The sequence below is a fragment of the Grampus griseus genome, assembly GCF_964374135.1.
Source record: "Grampus griseus genome assembly, chromosome: 13".
In the NCBI taxonomy this organism is placed as follows: domain Eukaryota; kingdom Metazoa; phylum Chordata; class Mammalia; order Artiodactyla; family Delphinidae; genus Grampus; species Grampus griseus.
Genome location: NC_139007.1, coordinates 59,766,872 through 59,791,335, shown reverse-complemented (window position 1 = coordinate 59,791,335; position 24,464 = coordinate 59,766,872). Strand labels below are relative to the sequence as shown.

The window sequence follows — 24,464 nt, the reverse complement described above, 5'->3', positions numbered from 1 at the left end:
TAAAGGAAATTCTCTAGACAGGAAACACAAGAAAAGGAAAAGACCTACAATAACAAACCCAAAACAATTAAGAAAATAGTAACAGGAACATACATATCGATAACTACCTTAAATGTAAATGGATTAAATGCTCCAACCAAAAGACATAGACTGGCTGAATGGATACAAAAACAAGACCTATACATATGCTGCCTACAAGACACCCGCTTCAGACCTAGGGACATACACAGACTGAAAGTGAAGGGCCGGAAAAAGATATTCCATGCAAATGGAAATCAAAAGAAAGCTGCAGTAGCAATTCTCATATCAGACAAAATAAACTTTAATATAAAGACTATTACAAGAGACAAAGAAGGACACAACATAATGATCAAGGGATCAATCCAAGAAGAAGCTATAACAATTGTAAAATTTAGGCACCCAACATAGGAGCACCTCAATACATAAGGCAAATGCTAACAGCCATAAAAGGGGAAATTGACAGTAGCACAATCATAGTAGGGGATTTTAACACCCCACTTTCACCAATGGACAGATCATCCAAAATGAAAATAAATAAGGAAACACAAGCTTTAAATGATACATTAAACAAGATGGACTTAATTGGTATTTATAGGACATTCCATCCAAAAAGAGCAGATTACGCTTTCTTCTCAAGTGCTCATGGAACATTCTCCAGGATAGATCATATATTGGGTCACAAATCAAGCCTTGCCAAATTTAAGAAAACTGAAATCGTATCAAGTATCTTTTCCGGCCACAACACTATGAGACTACATATCAATTACAAGAAAATATCTGTAAAAAATACAAACACATGGAAGCTAAACAATACACTACTTAATAACCAAGAGATCACTGAAGAAATCAAAGAGGAAATAAAGAGGAAATAAAAAAATCAAAGAGGAAATAAAATAAAAGAGAAACAATGACAACACACCCACCCAAAACCTATGGGATGCAGCAAAAGCAGTTCTAAGAAGGAAGATTATAGCAATACAGTCCTACCTCAAGAAGCAAGAAAAACCTCAAATAAACAAACTAACCTTACACCTAAAGCAATTAGAGAAAGAAGAACAAAACTACCCCAAAGTTAACAGAAGGAAAGAAATCATAAAGATCAGATCAGAAATAAATGAAAAAAATTGAAGGAAATGAGAGCAAAGATCACTAAAAGCTGTTTTTTTGAGAAGATAAACAAAATTGATAAACCATTAGCCAGACTTATCCAGAAAAAAAGGGAGGAGACTCAAATCAATAGAATTAGAAATGAAAAAGGAGAAGTAACAGCTGACACTGCAAAAATACAAAAGATCATGAGAGATTACTACAAGCAACTCTATGCCAATAAAATGGACAACCTGGAAGAAATGGAAAAATTCTTAGAAAAACACAACCTTCTGAGACTGAACCAGGAAGAAATAGAAAATATAAACAGACCAATCACAAGCACTGAAATTGAAACTGTGATTAAAAATATTCCAAAAAACAAAAGCCAGGACCAGATGACTTCACAGGCGAATTCTATCAAACATTTAGAGAGGAGCTAACACCTATCCTTCTCAAACTCTTCCAAAATATAGCAGAGGGAAGAACAACCCAAACTCATTCTACAAAGCCACCATCACCCAGATAGCAAAACCAGACAAAGATGCCACAAAAAGGAAAACTACAGGCCAATATCACTGATGAACATAGATGTAAAGATCCTCAACCAAATACTAGCAAACGGAATCCAACAGCACATTAAAAGGATCATACACCATGATCAAGTGGTGTTTATCCCAGGAATGCAAGGATTCTTCAGTATATGCAAATTAATCAATGTGATAAACCATATTAACAAATTGAAGGAGAAAAACCATATGATCATCTCAATAGATGCAGAAAAAGCTTTCAATACCCATTTATGATAAAAACCCTCCAGAAAGTAGGCATAGAGTGAACTTACCTGAGCATAGTAAAGGCCATCTATGACAAACCCACAGCCAACATCATTGTCAATGGTGAAAAACTGAAACCATTTCCACTAAGATCAGGAACAAGACAAGGTTGCCCACTCTCACCACTCTTATTCAACATAGTTTGGAAGCATTAGCCACATCAATCAGAGAAGAAAAAGAAATAAAAGGAATCCAAATTGGAAAAGAGGAAGTAAAGCTGTCACTGTTTGCAGATGACATGATACTATACATAGAGAATCCTAAAGATGCTAACAGAAAACTACTAGAACTAATCAATGAATTTGGTAAAGTAGCAGGATAAAAAATTAATGCACAGAAATCTCTTGCATTCCTATACACAAATGATGAAATATCTGAAAGAGAAATTAAGGAAACACTCCCATTTACCATTGCAACATAAAGAATAAAATACCTAGGAATAAACCTACCAAAGGAGACAAAAGACCTCTATGCAGAAAACTATAAGACACTGATGAAGGAAATTAAAGATGATACAAACAGATGGAGAGAGATACCATGTTCTTGGGCTGGAAGAAACATTGTGAAAATGACTGTACTACACAAAGCAATCTACAGATTCAATGCAATCCCTATCAAACTACCAATGGCACTTTTTACAGAACTAGAACAAAAAATTTCACAATTTGTATGGAAACAAAAAAGACCCTGAATAGCCAAAGCAATCTTGAGAAAGAAAAATGGAGCTAGAGGAATCATGCTCCCTGACTTCAGACTATACTACAAAACTACAGTAATCAAGACCATATGGTACTGGCACAAAAACAGAAATAAAGATAAATGGAACAGGATAGAAAGCCCAGAGATAAACCCACGCACATATTGTTACATTATGTTTGATAAAGGAGGCAAGAATATACAATGGAGGGCTTCCCTGGTGGCGCAGTGGTTGAGAGTCTGCCTGCTGATGCAGGGGACACGGGTTCGTGCCCTGTTCCGGGAGGATCCCACGTGCCACGGAGCGGCTGGGCCTGTGAGCCATGGCCACTGAGCCTGCGCGTCCAGAGCCTGTACTCCGCAACGGGAGAGGCCACAACAGTGAGAGGCCCGCGTACCACAAAAAAAAAAAAAAAAAAGAATACAATGGAGAAAAGACAGCCTCTTCAATAAGTGGTGCTGGGAAAACTGGACAGCTACATGTAAAAGAATGAAATTAGAACACTCCCTAACACCATACACAAAAATAAATTCAAAATGGATTAAAGACCTAAATGTAAGGGCAGACAGTATAAAACTCTTAGAGGAAAACATAGGCAGAACACTCTATGACATTAATCACAGCAAGATCCTTTTTGACCCACCTCCTAGAGAAATGGAAATAAAAGCAAAAGTAAACAAATGGGACCTAATGAAACTTAAAAGCTTTTGCACAGCAAAGGAAACCATAAAGAAGACAAAAAGCCAACGCTCAGAATGGGAGAAAATATTTGCAAATTAAGCAACTGACAAAGGATTAAACTCCAAAATATACAAGCAGCTCATGCAGCTCAATATCAAACAACCCAACCCCAAAATGGGCAGAAGGCCTTAATAGACATTTATCCAAAGAAGATATACAGATTGCCAACAAACACATGAAAGGATGCTCAACATCACTGATCATTAGAGAAATGCAAATCAAAACTACAATGAGGTATCACCTCACACTGGTCAGAATGGCCATCATCAAAAAATCTACAAGTAATAAATGCTGGAGAGGGTGTGGAGAAAAGGGAACCCTCCTACGCTGTTGGTGGGAATGTAAAATGATACAGCCACTATGGAGAACAGTATGGAGGTTCCTCAAAAAACTAAAAATAGAACCACCATATGACCCAGCAATCCCACTCCTGGGTATATACCCTGAGAAAACCATAATTCAAAAAGAGACATGCACCACAATGTTCATTGCAGCACTATTTACAATAGCCAGGGCATGGAAGCAACTGAAGTGTCCATCGACAGATGAACGGATAAAGAAGATGTGGCACATATATACAATGGAGTATTATTCAGCCATAAAAAGAAACGAAATTGAGTTATTTGTAGTGAGGTGGATGGACATAGAGACTTTCATACAGAAGGAAGTAAGTCAGAAAGAGAAAAAAAAATACCACATGCTAAGACACATATATGGAATCTAAAAAAAAAATGGTTCTGAAGAACCTAGGGACAGGGCAGGAATAAAGACGCAGACATAGAGAATGGACTTGAGGACATGGGGAGGGGGAAGGGTAAGCTGGGATGAAGCGAGAGAGTGGCATGGACATATATACACTACCAAATGTAAAATAGCTAGTGGGAAACAGCCGCATAGCACAGGGAGATGAGCTCGGTGCTTTGTGTCCACCTAGAGGGGTGGGATCGGGTGGGTGGGAGGGAGACACCAGATGGAGGAGACATGAGGATGTATGTATATGTATAGCTGATTCACTTTGTTATACAGCAGAAAGTAACACACCATTGTAAAGCAATTATACTCCAATAAAGATGTTTTAAAAAAAAAACTACCACAAAAAAATGCTTTTATGTCTGAGTTCCAGTTACTTTTTAATAATTCCATTTTCAGTTATTAAACTTGAAGTATTAGCACAGACCATAATAATGGTAAAATTTGTTATTTAATATTGTTCAAAACTGTCATACTATTTTAAATTGATTATTTCAGTTTTACTCTTTCCTAAGTAGATGCTACTGCACAGAACCATTCTAAATATTGTCAACAAATAGAATTTTCCCTCCGAGGTTCATCCTCTATTTCTCACCATTAACAAAGACCTTGTGTATTTCCTTAAATAAGTAAGATTCCCTACTGCAGAGACTCCTTCTTCTCATGTTGTGGACTTTCCTTTCTTTCTCCCTGTTAAAGCTTTTTTTTTTCTTTTTTTTCTTTTTTTGTCTTTTTCTTGGTCCTGAGCTCTGTTCCCAGACTGTCATTAAAGTGTTATGACCAAAATGGCTTAATAATAACTTTTACTTTCCAGGTAACTTCTTTCTAAAATGCCAAAGCAAAGTAATGCTATGGAAAAAAAAAAATCAGGGATGCTGTTTTTCAAGGGAAGAATTTTCAGTATTTCCTTAAATCATACAGGTAAGATCTGCTCTCTTGCTTTGGTATAATATTTCCATAATAATCCCACAATGCATTTCATGGGTTACAGCTTGAGTTCATACAGGAGTGCTAACTTTATAGTCTTGTCACAGCTCTATGGCAATGATTCCTAACTGGGACTGATATGAACACCCTCCTCCCCCCATGGATATTTGGCAATGTCTGGAGACATTTTTTTTGCCACAACTGGGGATGTGCTACTGGCATCTAGTGGGTAGAGGCCAGGGATACCACTCAACACCCTATGATACAAAGGTTAGCCTCCTACACCGAAGAATTACTCATCCCCAAATGTGAATAGTGGCAAGGTTGAGAAACCCTACTAGAGGGCAAAGTCAGACTAGAAAGCAGGTAAGTAATCTGGCTGAAAGGCTTTCCTTTTAATCTGGAGTCAGAGGTAAAATGAGTTTTGATTTCTACCAAGAATTGTACAGCTATTTGTGAAATGGTATACTACCTTTTTGCTTTGGTAGAGATAAAGGATTAAAATATATACACTTTCAAATTTGGATTTAAATTAAGCAGTCTTTATTTAATCAAATAGGCAAGTTTACTCTTTTGCCTTGATCATTAATAAAATAGTTTTAGAAATAACACTTTTGGTGTTTTTTATTTTATTTTTACACTTAGATTATTTTTATTTTCTCTAACTCAAGACAAATAACTTGGCAAGCAACTTGAGTTTGTGTGACTGCACAATATTTATTAATGTCTACCATAGTTTTCGTTACGTCTTTAAATTACGTCAAACCCTGCTGGAGTTCTTCAACTTTCCCTGGTTTGTGTCACTCGTTAATTTATTCATTAAATAAATGTTTATTGAGTATTAACTAATTCAGTCATTTTTCTCTCTCTATTTTTTTTCTGTTGTGTATTTTATTTATTTACTTATTTATATTTTTGCTTGCAACAGGTCTTTGTTGCTGCACGCGGGCTTTCTCTAGTTGTGGCGAGCGGGGGCTACTCTTCGTTGTGGTGCGCAGGCTTCTCATTGCAGTGGCTCCTCTTGTTGCAGAGCACGGGCTCTAGGCACACAGGCTTCAGTAGTTGTGGCACATGGGCTCAGCAGTTGTGGCACATGGACTTCGTTGCTCCGCGGCATATGGGATCTTCCCGGACCAGGGCTCGAACCTGTGTCCCCTGAATTGGCAGGCAAATTTTTAACCACTGTGCCGCCAGGGAAGTCCCTGTTCTCTGTCTCTTACTGGTCTTACAGGGAAGACCAGTAAGGAATCGATAGATGGTGGTTTGAGCCAGGATGCTAGCACTAAGTGGTTTATAAATTTGTTGATTTATTGATGGATTGGATTTGAGAAAAAGAGAGTAGCCAAAGTTTCAGCTGGAGTAACTGGAGGACTGGTGGGATAGATTGTTTCACTGTTTACCAAATATTTCAGTTTCTTTAAATATAGAGTCTCTTCCTGTGGGAGAATAATACATCTCTGTCCTATTGAAATTGGGAGGCCATGCGACTTGCTTGACCCATAATAAGTAGGTAGATGGTTTAAGAGCCAGCACTTGACTTGCCACATCATTTTTCCTTCTTTACAAAACCAACAATGTTCCAGCTAAAGCACATTCTGTCGGTTTGGCTCCTAGAGCAAAGCCATTGTGCATTATAACTGCAGGATACACACAGAGGATATGTATCAAGAAATAAACCTTTGTTGTTGGAAGCCAGCAAAATGTTCATGTTGCTTATTACTGCAGCATAAGCCAGCTTAGCCTGACTAATACAAATGTAGTTGGCAATAACTAAGATGGGGACACTTGCTAGAGTTGAAAGTTTTGGATGTGTTATGGAGTAACCTGGAGTTCAGTTTTGGTACGTAAGATTTTTGAGATGCATATTAAACATCCAAGTGGAACTCTCAAGTTGCCAGTTGGATATAAGGGGCTAGAGTTCAAGGAAGAGATATAGACTCAGGATACACATTTGGGAGTCATCAGTCTGGGAGTGAACAAAATTACCAAGGGAGTGAAAAGATAAGAAGTCCAGGAACTGAGCTCTGGAGTAGTCCAACAACTAACAAATGAGACTGAGAGGGAGCAATCAGTAGAACAGGAGCCAGACCAAGAGGTGTGGTGTCCTGGAAGCAAAGCGAAAAAAGTCCTTCAAGGATGATCATCTGTGTCCCACAGTGCTTGCAAGTCAAGTGAGGGTGAAGACTGAGAACCGACCTCGGGATGCAGCAATGTGGAGGTCACCGATGACCCCGACAGGTGCGGTTTAAGTGGGGAGGAAAGCTCGAATGAGATGGGTTCAAGACAGGATGGTAGGAGAAAAGTAAGATAGCAAGTGTAGGTAATTCTTTCAAAGAGCTTTCCTATAATGAGGAGAAGAGAAATGAGAGCTGAAAAGGGAAATAGGGTCAAAAATGTTTTCTAGTATGTTGGGCGAAATAACAGCTTATTGATATGCTGATGGGAATAATCCAAAATGGAGGGAAATGATGAGGCAGAAGAGAGAGGGGAGAATTGCTGGAGAGACCACATTTAATAGTTGAGAAGGGATGGGATATGGTACACAAATGGGGGCGTTGAGCTTTGATAGGACCTCACACAGTTCATTTATAGAAACAGGATAGAAAAACGTATGTGGATATATGATGGAAATACACAGTTGGAGTGACAGCTTGTGGAACTTCTGATTACTTCTATTTTTCTTATTAAAATAGTAACCAAGGTCACCCACTGAAAGTGAGGATGGGTAAAGAGCTGTTGGAGATTTGACATAATTGTATATTTTTCTCCATCTATGTTCCGTTGGAGGTGGGCTGGTTTGAAACGTTGGAAAGATACACTTAACCATAGTTGGAAGTTGTCCTAGCAAATCTAACAAAGCATAGGAGGATGAAAAGTTGAAGAATATATTCAGGGGAACAATTGAAATGACCAGCCATGACATTTTAGCTGCCTTTTCATTTCATTTTAGGTTGCCTTTTCATTTTGTTGATGGTTTCCTTTCCTGTGCAAAAGTTTTTAGTTTGAGTAAGTCCTATTTACTTATTTTTGCTTTTGTTTCCCTTGCCTGAGGAGACATATCTGAAAGAGTATTGCTAAGAGTGATGTCAAAGAGCATACCACCTGTTTTCTTCTAGGAGTTTTATGGTTTCAGGTCTTGCATTTAAGTCTGTAATCCATTTTAAGTTAATTTTTGTATAAGTGTAAGAAAGTGGTCCAGTTTCATTCTTTTGCATGTAACTATCCAGTTTTCTCAATACCTTTTATTAGAGAAACTGATTTTTCCCCATTGTATATTCTTGCACTTTGGCTTACTTTAGATTTATACAAATAAACCTTTACAAAGCCAAACTGAATAAGGAAGGAGTTTATTGGATATTATTTAATAATTGAGATGGGTTCCTACAAAGATGACCTAGCCATTCATTAAAACCTCTGTATATATTAGACAGTTAAAAATTGGTTATTTGTTCAGTATTTGGCTTAATGCCTCCTTCTGTAATTTATTATCTTGGAATATCATTACTCTCAGCATCATCCATTGAATTAATGATATACTTAAGACATTGGCTAATATCGTTGCAATCACTAATTTTTATGTTGTGGGTATCAGGCATAGAGAAGAGTGGTACTTGACTACCAAAAAACGTGAGTCTGCTGTTTATCTTAAACTCTGGAGAGAGTCCTGCTTTTTACCTAAAAAAAAATAATAGAAATATAAGTTAACTTTGAAACACCAGGGCAGCAAGTAGTTTTGAAGGCTCAGAAAAAGTTGGTAGTAATCAATGAACTTATGTTAAAAAATAATCACAAACAATTTAAAGTCACTTCTGAAATTAAAAATGGGTTTTATTCCTAAGATATGGTTATTGATCCTACTACTACTCTCTTAACAACTTTCAAATATACAACAGAGCATTGTTAACTACAGTCACCAGACTGTACATTACATCCCCAGGACTTATTTATCTTATAACTGAGTTTGTACCTTTTGACCACCTTCACCTATTTCCCCCACCTTTCACCCTTCACCTCTGGCAACCACCAATCTGTTCTCCGTTTCTATGAGTTCAGGTTTTTTTTAAGATTCCACATGTAAGTGAGATTATACAGTGTCTGTCTATCTCTGTCTGGCTTATTTCACTTAGTCTAATGCTCTCAAGGTCCATCCATGGTGTCCTAGATAGCAGGATTTCCTTCATTTTTATGGCTGCATTGTGTGTATATATATCTGTATATATACAGATATATATACACACACATATATATCCATCTTCTTTATCCACTCAGTGTCAGTGAACACTTAGTTTTCGTGTCTTGACTATTGTAGATAACACTGCAATGAACATGGGATGCAGAGATCTCTTGGAGATGATGATTTGATTTCCTTTGGATATATAGAAGGTCCCCAGTTTACAATGGTTTCACTTAAGACTTTTCAACTTTATGACGGTGTGAAAGTGATTCGCATTTGAATTTTGATCTTTTCAAAGAAGACACGCAGCTAGCCGTGTGCAGAGTGACACTCTCTTGTGATACTGAGCATTGGTAGCAACCACAGGGTACAGTCAGTCACGCGATTATGAGGGCAATCATACTCACAATGATTCTCTACCCATACAACCATTCGGTTTTTCACTTTCAGTACAGTATCCACTAAATTACATAAGATATGCAACACTTCATTATAAAATGGGCTCTGTTGTAGATAACTCTTGCCCAACCGTCAGCTAATGTAAGTCTTCTGAGCACGTTTAAGGTATGATGTTTAGCAGGTTGGGTTTATTAAATTCATTTTCTACTTAGGATATTTTCAATTTACAATGGGTTTTTCAGGATATAACCCTGTTGTGAGTCAAGGAAGCTCTGTATACCCAGGAGTGGAGTTGCTGGATTATATGATAGTTCTATTTTTAATATTTTGAGGAACTTCTATTCTTAATATTTTTCATAGTGGCTGCACCGATTTACATTCCAAGGGCCATTGTTTTCATTCACAGCCATTTGTTTCAGTCTTCTACATCTATGACAGCAGTTCATTCTTAAATTATTAAGTAACAACTCAAATGGTAGCTCTGAATGAGGACGAGGGTGGAGGCGTTGTAGAGTCAGTTTGGGGAAGTTTTCCAAGCCATACATTCCTAGCTCCATTATCTTGTTGAGATGCTGATACACTCCTACCAACTCCCATTTGAGAATCACTTATCTAGAGCACATCCGCAAGTTTTTATTTGCTTCCAATTGGCAAAATTTAAACCAATACTTAAAAACTAAGTAGGAATTTTGCTAAGTGAAAAACTAGTGTTAGGATGGAGTAGAAAAGAGGTATTATGTTTTAATATTTTGAAACTTAAGAGTTTCACAACCTTTTAATTTAAAAGTATTTTGAATCTTAGTTCAAAAAGCCCAGTCACATATCCATAAGCAACTGTATTTTTTTCTCCACTAGGTTCTTCCTAGAATTACTCCTTCAGGAATATGGGGAGGGAGTGTGGAGGAAGATACTGTGCCATACCTCCGTCTAACCACTATTTTTCTTTTCACTATCATGCTTTCAGGAATATTTGTTAAATATTATGGCCTATGGGTCGCTGTGCTAGGCACTATTTGCACTTGCCAATGACAAAACACGATTATCTCCTCTTTCCATCAAAAGCTCTTCCAGTTCTCTGTGGGAGGAACCAGTGTCTTCTTTTTCACTCTCGTGGTGGGTGGCCTGTTGATTTGGGCTGACACTGTTCAGTATGTACTCATTTGGCTAAGCTGTAATTAGACCAAGACTGTGGTACTTCTTGCTTTGTCTACAATGAGAACTGGTGATAGGGGAGACAAAGAATGAATCACATATACCTGAAATATTTGATAGGAAACTCTTTAAGCATAAAAACCATACAAAAGAAAACAAAACAAAAACCAATAAGAAAGACAGGCTTTATATATAATAAGGTAGTGTCTTTAGCTTAGATGTGTAACAGCAGCACTGCAGATTTTAAAATTGAGAAAGAAATTATATACAGCCTTATATTTTTAGTTCTCCGACTACAGAGGGAACTCTTTAAGGTCAGGATGCAAATATTGTATTTGTTTATATTCACAGCATGGCTGAAGATGGTACCCTGAGCAAAGTCTGTGTTCAGGGCATGTGTTTTAACTTACTGACTGATTAATTTGAAAAAATAAGTAGAAGTTTTGTGCTTGGGTAATATTGAAAGTTAATTTCAGTTTAACTTTGAGTATGTCTTTGATTTTTTAAATCTGATTTGTGCAGCTTATATTTAATTGTACACTGCCTTGTGTTCTTTGTTAGTGGATATACGCTCTGAGAAGTTAGGGATTTATTATTATGGTATTTAGCTCAGATTGGACCCTCAATATATTATAGACAAATTGAAGAAATCTGAGGAATAAAATGCAGCTGTAGATTTGATTCCTTCTCCCCCATTACTTAAGACTTAAGCCCTAAGTGATGGATTTGAGAGAGTGACTGTGGCAAAGATTGTCAGCTAGCTACCAACGTCCCTCCTCTGCTTCAGTGAAAGGACAGTAGGCAAGCAAGCACCCACAATTCACTTCTCTTTCTCCCTTGGATGGAGTGGAAGTGACTTGTGCACATCTGGGCTGGGACTTTTCAGAAGTGTGTGTGTGGGTCCTTTAGGCTCTCCTTCGGCTTCTGCCAGCTAGATGAAGATGATGCTGCATCCATAGAGAATAGAAAAGGCACACAATAGGTTGACGAGAGAGACCCACCACCATGGTTACCAGCCCGGAACTGTTGCATGAGTGAGAAATACATTTCAATTGCTTTTAATTCACTAAAAATTTCCTATATGTTACAGCAGTTTAGCTTATACAAACCAATATAGTCTTTAATTTACTTATATATTTAGGAATAAAAAATTAATGATTCAACCAATAAAATGCTAATAGATCCTTAAAAGTAGAAACAGATATATACAAAGTACTATACAAACATGAGAAAATAGAGGATATTATGATCACTTTCAAAGAAGGAAAACATTATAGAAGAATGGGATTTGAGGGGCCAACATACAGGACAGAGGCTGTATCTTAAATGAAGATCTGGATTTTTCATGCCTTAAAATGGCCTGAGTCCTGATTTTGCCACTCATGTAGCTGTGTGATCTCAGGAACTTGTGCTTTGGTTTTCTCATGATTGAAGATATTAGACTATTCCTACTTCCAAAGAAGCTAAATTTAGGAAAGAGACACTGCTTCTGAAGTAAGAGCTGCCGTAGTTTCTTGGCTAATTTGAGAATGTAATTAGTTTTTAATTAGCTTTGTCCTATCATAGCTGGCCTCTCCTGCTGTATACAATATTCATTCTTTGTGAATTGTAAGTAGAACTTCATTAGATTTCCTCAAAAAACATCACTTACTCAGCTTTCTTTCAGCCTCTCACTTCAACATAGTATTATTATTATTATTTTATTTTTTTGCGGTACGCGGGCCTCTCACTGCTGTGGCCTCTCCCATTGCGGAGCACAGGCTCCGGACGCGCAGGCTCAGCGGCCATGGCTCACGGGCCCAGCCGCTCCACGGCATGTGGGATCTTCCCGGACCAGGGCACGAACCTGCGTCCCCTGCATCGGCAGGCGGACTCTCAACCACTGCGCCACCAGGGAAGCCCCTAACATATTATTTTTCAATTTACAAAATTATTAGTGCATGGAATAAATGTATTTATTTCTATATTTAATAGCATACTGAATAGATGTATTTGCATTTAGTAGCATAGTGAATACATGTAATAATATTTAATAGCATACTGAATAAATGTATTTTCCCCATGTCTAGTTCTAGGTTATAATGTTTTACCTGTAAAATGAATGAGCTGGATTGTATACTCTGTAAGGTTCTTTTCTAAAAACTGAGATGTATTCTTCTAGGAGGAAGTTTGCCCAAGTACATTAATGGGGAAGCCTTGGCAAAGAGCCGGACAGGGTTTTCAGCTCCAAGACCGCCACAGACGGTGAGTGTTTTCACAGGAGAATTCCTTTTTACCCAGTGAAAACATTTTTAGAAAAAAAATTCGGTATTGTCTTTACTGTCAGTTCTCTCTGCAACTGCCCTGCTCCACTGCACCATGCTGGCCCCGTGTTTCTAGGAAATACCCTGACTTTAGTGCCCAGTTCTTGGCAAATGTACTTAATGTAGGCGGGCATCGGAGTGTGCAGTGCCTCACCTCGCCAGTAGGGGCGCTGGCCCCACCATGTTGGGTTTAACCTGAAATTCCCTTCGAGTCTTGGGTTCAGTTTGTAAAGTAAGTTATTTCTGCATGCGATCACTCCCTAAAAACACTTTAATTTTATTTAAAATCTTTATTTTATTTATATAATACACTTATTTTATGTATAACACCCTTACAGTAGTTAGTAGTTTTCATATAAACAAAATAGTCCTTAGGGCTCTGAAGTTCTTTATTATAGAGCAAAACATTTGATTCAAGACATAGACCCTTCAGAATAAGGTTCCTAGCTCTTATGAGCTATAGTCATCCCTGTCTAATAATTTTCTGTTGCCTTGAGTAACTATCTGGCCTGACTCTGCCAGCACCCATCTCTCTTTGCCCATTTTTAGAAAAGGCATTTATATGTAACGTGTTATGAATGAAGCATTTTCTTTTCTCCTTCAGCTGGCAGCCAAAAGGGAAGCCCTGACATAACAGCATCGCTACCCATTATACACACAGCATCTGGCTGCCTGCTTTTCTCTCCCAGTGCCAACTCACTTCATATGTATACAGTGGGATGCCCAGGTAGCCAAGGGTCATTAAATACACAGTAAGAAGTTGGGAAGGAGAAAAAGAGATCAAAATCTATATGAGTCTCTCCCAGAGAAGCTAAAAGGCAAAAGGTCAAAGTTTCCCTGTGTGTTTAAAAATTTTTTTAAATGAAAGAAGACACCGTTTTTATGTTCTGTGTGTCTGAGTGTTAACAGGATGAGAAACACTTTTTGCTCACATTTCCTTGTAACCTTGAACTGAGAATGTTGAAGTTCTTGCCTTGCTTTTTCATTGCATCCCACAGAAAGGTTATTCCAAATTCACTTGGCAATATTCAGACAAGCTATTTCCTAATCCTGAAAATAGCTTTTGTTTTGAGTATTTCCCAAAAGTCTTAAAATATGTTCATGAGCTGTATATATACTTCATTTACTAAACTTTTGGATTGAAAATTCTTAAAGGAAAAGTAAAGCTTGAAGAACAAAGACTTTTAAATATTGTAAATCTAGATGAGCAGAAAAGCACATTAAAGGATCACCTTTTTACTAATAAATGTTATATGAATAGTACAAATTTATACTCAGAAGAGAATGTCACCAATACTATGAAGTTTAATTTTTGTTGTTCCTGCTGTGATTCGTACTAATTTATTGACTTTTCAACCACAGAATCTTTTTATTTAAAATAAAATTACTCCCTGAGTTACAAACAAGGAACGACACAATGATTCAAATTTGAAAGTCCTCTTCCAAGGGTTTTACGTGGTATAGACTGTTCCCCCAGAAAAACACATTCTGTTTTTTAAAATGACAAAATCATTCATTTCCTCGTTCAACAAATTCCTGTTAAGTGCCAACTGGCATTGTGCTAGTATTAGTGATACAATAGTTGAGGAAATAGACATTAACCCAATAATCACACACACACATACACACACACACACACACACACACACACACCATTCTATTATTACAGATTGTGATCTATATTGTAAAGGAAAAAAATACGGTGCCTTGAGAGACCTGATTTAACTAAGCAATAGGGAAGAACCTTGTGAAGAGGTAATTGTTGAACTGTGATACAAAGAATGAATAGGAGACAGCTAGGTAAGGAGCAAGGAGGGACAGCATGTGTGATGGTCCTAAGATGGGAAGAAAGCACAGCACGTGTGAGAACCCCAAAAAAAGGCCAGTGTGTCCAGGGCACAGAAGTTAAGAAAGGAATTGTCCCATGAGATAGGTCGGTCTGGATCTTGCAAGGTCTAAAACCTTGCTAAGGATTTTGATCTTTGTACTAAGGCCAAAGAAAGTTCTTAATGTGTTTTAGCAAAAGTTCTTAAAGTGTTTTAGCAAAAAGGTGACAAGACCATATGAACATTAAAAAAAAAAATCACTCTTGCTGTATTGTGGAGGATAAATTACAGGGGAGATAAGAACAGATAAAGGAAGACCAGTTAGAAACCTATTAAAATGGTTCAGGGGAGAGCTGCTAGCAGAAGTTGTGAAGAGAAGGAAAGTGGAGAGGGTCAAGGAACTTCTAGAAGATAAAATCAATAGGAAATTTCCTAGAATTCTCACTTAGTGAAACTTAGAAGGATGGGTAAAACCTTAGTTGATGAGGCACTCATTTTCCTTATTGTTGAGGGGCAGGTGGCATTTATGTGACATCAGCAGAGGTGGCAGCTGAAGAAGGTAGACAAGTAATAAGCCATCACATGGTAAAAGTCTCAGAAACAGAAAAGCCAAAGTTACCGCAACATAGCGGCCAAGTTAAGGTCGGCAGCAACAGCTGGGAGTTCTCTTGGGAAGGCTTGCTGAATGAAGCAACAAAGCATGACATTCAATACTGGTTATATATGGAGTGGCTCATGATTTCCCAAGCAGCTCTGAAAATGTCCCAAAGTAACCCAAGAAAGCGAAATCTGCCAAGTCACCTGACTTACCTTTGCGATAGTTCCATGTTTTCCCAAAACATCTCTCTCCTTCTAGGGTGCAACACAATAGTCAAAGTTTCACATCCTTCCCCCCACTAAATGGAACCTGGTGTTCTAGAAAGATTTTGGAATGAAGAATCAGAAGACCTGGGGGCTAAATGCTGACTCTGAACTTTTCTAGTGGTGTACGTTTTCGAGGTACAGTTTCCCTCATATTTAAAATGTGGTGAATAGAATCTACAATCTTGCAAGATTGTTGTGAAGGTTAGGTATTAACAGGTCCTCCACAAATGGTAGCAACAGCAATAACTATACAAAATAATTTTTGCTATTAAAATATCCTCTATCTTTCTTCTTTTTATATAATTTCTCTTTTTGAAATTTTTTCCACACCCATAGTTTCAGCTATACATTTATTTGACAAAAGTTGCACACTTGTTAGGTGTCAGACAACGTATTATACAAGGTGATGGAGACAGAGTGGAGAAGACCAACATTGTCTCTGCCTTCATAGAACTTTTACTTAAAGAGAGGAGGGCTAGGTCTCCCCTGGGGCAGAGACTGCAGGCTGTTCACAAAATACGTCCTCTTTTCCTGAACACATGATAGATTACACTTCCTAGCCTCCCTTGCAGTTAGATGTGGCCACGTGAGTCATTAACAGAATGTGAGCTGAAGTAATATATGTGTCACTTCTGGGCCAGGGTTCTTAAGAGGTGGGTGTGCCTCCCCTACCCTCTCCTTTTCCCTTTAGCGGGATGGATACAGATGATAATGAAGGTTCCCAGGAGAAAAACAAAGCCAAAGATGGAAGATACCCAGGTTCCTGATTTACCATGTGGAAGAGAGCTTTTTCCTGCCCAGGAATATTGACCTTGGACAGTTTTATGGACAATAATAACAAAAATAACTTCTACTGTGTTTGAGTCACTAGAAATTTGTGTGCTCATTTGTCATAGCAGTTAACCTCTCTATTGCAGTCCTCTTCAGTCCCAATCTTCTTGCTCTGTTGCAGTCAGTGGCCTTAACGCATTTCTTTTTTGTTGTCCAGAAGGCACCTTCATCTCAAAATGTCTAAAACTAAATTTATAATCTCACCTCCCAAACATTTTCTGACCTACATCTTTCTAATGATGGCATCACCATTGTAAATTTCTCCAGGCTTCACAGAGGAATCAGCTCTGGCTCTTTCTCTTTTTTTTTCCCCAGTTGCAATCAGTTACCCATTTCTTACCTCTTCCTTTGTGATCCTTCTGGAATTTGACCCTTCCTTTTCATTCCTTCTTGTACCATGAGCACCACTGAAAAAGGTGACTCTCTCAAGAGATAAAAGGGCTAAAATTCAAGTCATGTATCCCGGCACAGGGCAGTGTCCACCTGGAGGAAGGGGAGGCTTTTTGTAATTCGCATTAAGGTGTTAAAAGAAGTGCTTCCTTTCTAATCTGCCACGAGCTTCTTGGGGGTTTGAGAAGACTCTATGACACACTTATCAAGCCTCTAGTGCTTCATGCTGAGGCATTGGTGGACACCTGCCAATTTATAACATTCTCAGCAGTCTCCCCTACTTCTGGTTTATCCTGTGACTCCCTCCTATGTTAATCTTCCGAAAGCATTGATGTTGTTAATTCCTGCTTGAGAAGTTCATGGGCTCATCCTTGTCTATCATAGTGAACTATGTATTCAAAGCTTACAGTGATATAAAATCATCTTACTTCAACCTTTTCTTTTATTCTTCTTTCCCATATTTCTCCATGCAAACAATATTGTCCCAAAGGAAGTCCCAAAGGAAGGAACTTTCTTTGTTATATCATAATGTCCCAAGAATTACAGAATATTTAGCCTCATCGAGCCCATCCACTAAATGCCAGGAGAATCTTCCGGGCATTGTGGCAACAACATACATGTCCACAAATTTCAGAGCTGGGGACAGAACTGGCTGCAGTTGAGAAATTCTAGGTCTACACTGCCAACAAAAAATAATATGTATTTATTGTGTTTGTACCACTCTTGTTCCTTTATTCAACCAGAACAACAAACAGTGAGCTCGGTGTTATTTTTATGGTTTTATAAATGAGAAAACTTTAGCTCCAGAAAGTGAAAAGATGTAACCAAGTGTGTATAACTATTGAGAGAGAGAGAGCTGATTCAAAATATACACTGTGTACTTTACACAAACTGGTCTACTTGGTATGCCCTAATATGCTTTGTTCTACCCTGATTTTCTTCATTGTGTTTTTCCTGCCTGGAATACCCCAAATTTATTTCTATAAAACCTGCTTCTTCGAGCACAAGTTTAGATGCTGCCCCCTTCAGGAACTCTTCTCTGGCCACACTAACCAGGGATCATTTCTGGATCACTGTGGTGCTTTCTCCTGCTGGTCAACCTGCTTCATTGTCTGCTTTGGACCATCCTACGTGCATGCTCCTTCTCTCCTATGTTGGATCATATGCTCCTTATTGACAGGACCTTATTTATTTTATTGTTGCTCATAATTTCTAGAAGTTTCTTGCATGTGGCTAAATGTGCTAAACACTCACAAAAAGGAAGAGTCCAAATGATATGGTATAGTAGAACTAACATGAACTTTAGAGTCATTTTCACAGTGAGGCTGCATCGCTTGCAGCTGTTGGCCTGGCACATGTAATATAATCTCCCCAAGCTTCAGTTTATTCATCTGTAAAATAGTGCTAATAATATTGAACCCAGTGGGTAGAAATGAGGAGTAAATAAGAAGCTATAGAATATTAAGCACATTGTAGGACAATTAATAGAAGGTATTAGTAGAAGTAACAATGAAAACAGCTAAATATCAGGTTTAAAAAATCAACACAAAACTTTTTTAATGCTGACCTAGACATTTGCCTGGAAGTCCAGGGCTGTATTATCTCTTTGTGACCATGTCTGGGGCTGGTGTTCATTGAATGGTTTTGGTTTGAACGCTTCCTTTTCTCACACTATTCTGGTTGGTTCTGAGCCTGGGAAAATTTAGACATATAGGGAAGCCTTTCCCTAATACTCCCTACTAAACTTCTGTATAGACCTTGCTATCTAGACACAGGTAAGGTTGGGGGGGTGGGTGGAACAGGAATGTGCTCATTCTGATCCTCACTCACAGGAATTTCACTAGGCAGTTGCACATCTCACTGTAACTGAAAAACTGTAATATTAACCCACCCAACCATCCATCCATATATCCATATATCCACCTCTCCATCCTTCTATCCACCTATTCACCCATACACCCATCTATTTGCCATTCGACATTTCTAAATGCCACCTGCATATCTGTATATGCTAGGAACTGGAAATATAATGAGGAAGAAGACACAGTTTCTCATCTCAACAATATCATGGTCAAAGAGGCCAAAGAGAAATGTAATAAATAAAGTGAACACAGTTATGTCAATTTAAACAGCATGTATAAGATTCAAACTATTTGTGGATCTGGATCCCTTTGATTGAGTTGAAAACTATTTGTAATCTTTAAAATAACTGTTAGAAAAGGGCTTGCTTTCTCTAATAAAATATAAGCAAAACAAGACCATTCATCTTGAAAGCTAAGTCAACTGTGAAGTTAGAGGGAAGAGTACACACAAGGCCGCCATCATTTATGACACCAATTGCAGTTTTAAGGGGTTCCCAAAACTACCCTCAGGTTTGATAATTCACTAGAAGGGCTCACAGAATTCACTAAAAGCTGTTATGCTCATGGTTATGGTTTATTACAGGGAAAAGATACACATTAAAATCAGCCAAAGGGAGAGACACATGGGACAGAGTCCAGGAGTGTACCAAACATGGAGCTTCCAGTTGTCCTTTCCCCGTAGAAGCAGGACAGCATTACTTGCCTGGTATCAATGTATGACAATCAGCATTGAATATTGCCAACCAGTGCTGCTCCCCTGATATTGATGTCCAACGTTTATATTGTAATGTAAGCATGACATTATATTGTAATGTAAGCATGACTGATTGCCCAGCTGGCTGATCTCTGTCTTCAGTCTCTCCAAAGGTCAACTGATACCACATGACCTAAAGCCCCCATTCTAAATACATTGTTACTAACTGATGCAGCCGGCCCCCACTCTAAGTCACATTGTTAGACTATCCAGAGTGACTCAGGGCCCCAAGGCAAACAAAGACACTGTATCAGGCATGACATTCCAAGGGCCTAGAGATTTCTTCTGAGGAACCAAGGGCAAAGGCCAGATTCTCTTTTGGGCAAGGTTAAATTCTTTTCTACAAATATATTTATTGAAAAATATATTTTTAATGAAAAAAATCTCACAATTTATAGTAACTTTTAATTTTTATTGCCTACCCTTAATCACGTATCTAAATGAATTTTGGAAGTCTGCTCAAAAGTTGGGGATGGGGCTTCCCTGGTGGCGCAGTGGTTGAGAGTCCGCCTGCCGATGCAGGGGACGTGGGTTCGTGCCACGGTCCGGGAGGATCCCACGTGCTGCGGAGCGGCTGGGCCCGTGAGCCATGGCCGCTGAGCCTGCGTGTCCGGAGCCTGTGCTCCGCAATGGGAGAGGCCACAACAGTGAGAGGCCCGCGTACCACAAAAAAAAAAAAAAAAAAAAAAAAAAAAAAAAAAAAGTTGGGGATGAAGTGATTAAGATGAGTTTAGTAGATTATCTGATACATTATTTGAGATGTTGGTTGTAAATAGTAAAAAAAACCTACTGGCTCTAGCTTAAGTGAAAAAAGGGATTTATTTTGAGGATAAGGGGTAGTTTATGAAATTCAAGGTCAAGAATTTATCCTTTCTCTTTCTCTTCACATATGTGCTTCTTTCTTCCTCAAGTTCAGAAAGAGGGAATTGGTCACTCTATGGTTCAGAATATACATGAATTAAGTTGAGTAAAGCAGACACTGATTATTTCTTTCATGGTCCTCATTCCAAATTTCTGTCAGAAGAAATCTGAGCTGCTCAACTTGGAGAAGCTATTTATCTCTGACCAATCAGCTATCACCAGTGGGGTAGGGACACAATGTGTAAACATGTGGCTAGGAGCCCAGAGGAATATGGCAGGGGAGATATCCTACCAGCTATCAACTATAGAGATCCTTATCAACTGCAGAGTAAGATCAATCATTAAGAGGAATGTAAAGAAAGGATATATGCTAGCTTAAAATCAAATTGGGTAGACTAATGGATAAATCCTGGGATTTCAAGAAGGAGACTTATGTTCTATTTTGTGACACATTTGCAGCATTATGTTATGTCAGACTATGCATTATGGTGAGAAAGACATGGAATTTGGATACAGAGGACTCGCATCTTAGCCTCTTACTGATGTTGAAGTTAATTATCTTCTTGGAGCCTTTGTTAACTTATTTATCAAATAGGGAGATTCTCAACTCATGAGGTTGTAATGAATAACAAATGAGATCATGTATGTGAAAACACTTCCTAAAATGCTGAACCCACATTAATTATTATCTTTTGGAAATAATCCAAAGATTTTCTAATTTGTGTATTTCAATTCTATAATTGAGAAAATATATACATTTAGTGAATCTATTAAGTATTTTGAATTCAGGATTGTATATAAATTAAAGTGTACAGATTAACTTTAACACCAAAAAAAAGTGTTTTCTTAGGGAATTACAGGACTTAGCCAAGAAGATCCTCATCAAACCAGACGATTGATTTTTTTTTAACACTGAAGAGATGATTAATTAGGAATAATGCAACGTATTTCAACAATTTCTTTAAAAACTCAACACTATTTAATTCAGTTCAAAAAGGTTGAGTGGTCGTGATGTGCAAAGAATTATGTTTTTCCTTAAGAGGAAAGAGGGAAATCTGTTTAATACCATAATTCAGGAGGTTGGGCTACTTCTTTTTTGATGTATTACAAACTTTAGGCAGAATTTACTTATGAAACAGTTACTGATTCTTTAAGGAAGGAACTTATTTTCCCTGTGTTTCTAAGGTAACAAATGCAACTGATATATCTTATCTCACCTTGAAGTATGTAGCATTTAAATTAAACGACTGTGAGCACCAAGGCTACCCATACGAGAATATCACACCTCTTTCCCAAGGTTCCTCTTCCAGTGATAACTCCAAAATGCTCCCTCGGAGTTTTCTACAGTCCTATGGACCTGTCTACTTATTCTTGTCCCATTGAGAGAACAGGAGAGCTTGGAAGTTCCATTCCTATGACTATCACTGAAACACAGATGTTTTGATCTTTCTAGTGATATCCTCATTGCTTACTGAAGAAAAATTCTTCAGTGACTCATAGTCACCACTACCATGGCTGGCCCACTCATGGTTTCTCTAGGTGTAAGGAGAATAAAGGAAGTCTGGCTCCCCTGTGCTACTCTCACCTGTCCTAGCTGCTGTTCACATGGTCATTATTTCTCAGGCAGACCTAGGAGGGCAAGAGAATTGGGCCTGAAGTGCTTTTCAACCTCAGTGACTTGCTACACCTGTCCTCTCTCAAACCTTCACATCCCAGCACTGGAATGTGTAACACTTAGTGCATAGGAAAAACTCTATCTTTTCACAGAGATGGAGAAGACACACTTCATTTCTTAAAGTCAACTTGGAAGACATATTTAGTATTACACAGTGTGGTTTGAAGCTGAAATAACTGCCTCATCCCATTTACAATGAACAAAACCTTGTGTTATACAAACTATTATTCTTTATTATTACTTATATCCTTAATTTCTCTTTGTAACTGTGGCCACACAGTGCTTGGGACAGCTTGGTTACAAAAAAAAGATAACAAAGTCAATGAAGAAGCTCAGAAACGGAAAACTGACAAAATGGAATAAACAAGTTTATTGTATTTCCAAAGGGAGAACATGGAGAGTTTGCCAAGGGGACTGTAGGATTTACTAACTTCAGGGTCTATGAGTGTGTAAAATAACTTATAGGCATTCTGGCCATTTCCTCATGCAGCACTGCTAAGTTACAGAGGGATCAGACAAATAAAACATTTACAAGTAACTCAGCACACATTTATGGGCCTTTGATTTTACCCACCATCTTCGTGATTGCTCCTTACCTCAAGTTGTTCTTTATTTCCTAACAGAAGAATATCATATCTGTTTATTATTATTTTTTTAAATCAGGCAGTGTTCTTCTAAAGACTACATTCTCACATATCTCCTTGATATAATGGATACTGGTTTATTTCAACCCACCAAAACTAAACCCAAGTAAAAGAATGTAAAAGTATTAATCACATTGCCCTCTGTACTTCAGACTTACTAGGTTGAATGGTCCTATGTGTTAAAAATGTATTTTGATTTGAACTAAACTTGATGTAGTCCTGCTGCATTACAACTCTTTGGGAGCCCCAAAAGGCTGATAAAACATAGTGCGTGGGCTTAATCTGGTCTTTCTGGAGTTCTTTAAATTGTTTCAGGTGCATCTTCTTTTTAACATTAATGTCACCATCTGGGAATCGAGTTGTGGCATGCCTCATTAGTGAAACTTCTCTAAGTGTGAAATTAAAAATATGAAAAATAAAAATTTAATGCACTGGTGTTAATATCAAAGGGATTGTTTTGTTCTGTCCACTTCACATCTCTAGTCACTTCCACTCAAAAAGAGAAGGATGTTCTCCCTGCAGATAGGGTATTTGGTTTGTCCCATCTCTGCCTTGGGACAGAATACAATACAATTTTCCTTTCAAAAGATTTCACATTTGTTATTCATATTAGCAGTCTACCTTTCCGTAAGGTAGGAGGAAGCAAGTTTTCAATGCACATGGTACAAGTGAGTAAATTGAGGTCTCTGGTCACAAAAAGCACATCTCAAGTTTTGAACAATAATTCAAAAAATTTTCTTTAACAGTCATGTTTTTAAAAGAAGTGGGTGGTCTGTGTCCAGGATTGTCCATGAGTAATGGAAGGAAGTAGAGAAAATGATCTTAATGAGGCCTCCTGCATTTCCCTGGGGTATTTGCTTTCCTCCTCTCCAAGAAGGCAAATTTATATCATCTCCTCTGTCATCAAACTGTCAACTCCACCTTCCCATTCTTCACTATCAGCTGGTGACTTCACTGACTATTTCAATGAGAAAATAGAAACATTCAGAGGAGAATGACCTCATCTTCCCATCACCAAATTGACTAACCTTTACATATACTTGTACGTCAACTTCCTCCTGTTACAATGATGTGCTCTGTCCTCCTGTAAGGCCTCTGGTCCCATCCTTTCTCCAGCAACTGTTATCTCCTCTCTCCTGAATCATTATTTTATCATTCTCAGCAAGATTATTCCCACAGTCTTCAAGTTAATTCCCTCTGTCTTAAATAAACCAAACCCTCCCTTGATCCCACACCCAGTTCTAGCCCATTTCTTTGCTTTTCTTTAGTAAAATCCCTGGCATGACTTATGTATACACAATATATCCTTAATATTTTGAACCCACTTCAATACTAGGGATTTTCACCCCTAGTATTCCACAGAAACTGCTCTTGTTAAGGGAACCCACTGGCTTCCAACTTTTCACACCAATGGTCAGTTCTCCACACTATCTCCCACCCACTTGCTTCTTGTGCTTTCAGCAGCATTTGGCACTGTTGATGATTCTGTTCCTGGAACACTTTTTTCTTTCAGTACCTGAGACACCCCTCTCTTGGTATCTGTAACCTCATTGCTCCTTCCCCTCTACTAGCTACTCTTCCCGCATCCGACCTCTAGATGTTGGCCTGCTTTCTGTTTCAGGCCTTAGCCCTCTTTTTTCTTCTATTTACATACTTTTCCTAGCTAACCGT

General features: G+C 38.2%; 1 long non-coding RNA gene across 1 annotated transcript; it reads left to right on the top strand.

Moving 5' to 3' along the window:
• Positions 1-5,028: 5,028 nt before the first annotated feature.
• LOC309831869 lies at positions 5,029-15,896 on the top strand. The gene is made up of 3 exons (XR_014297640.1): positions 5,029-5,052; positions 12,945-13,027; positions 15,769-15,896. It is a non-coding gene; the product is annotated as an uncharacterized lncRNA (long non-coding RNA).
• The last annotated feature ends 8,568 nt before the right edge of the window (positions 15,897-24,464 follow it).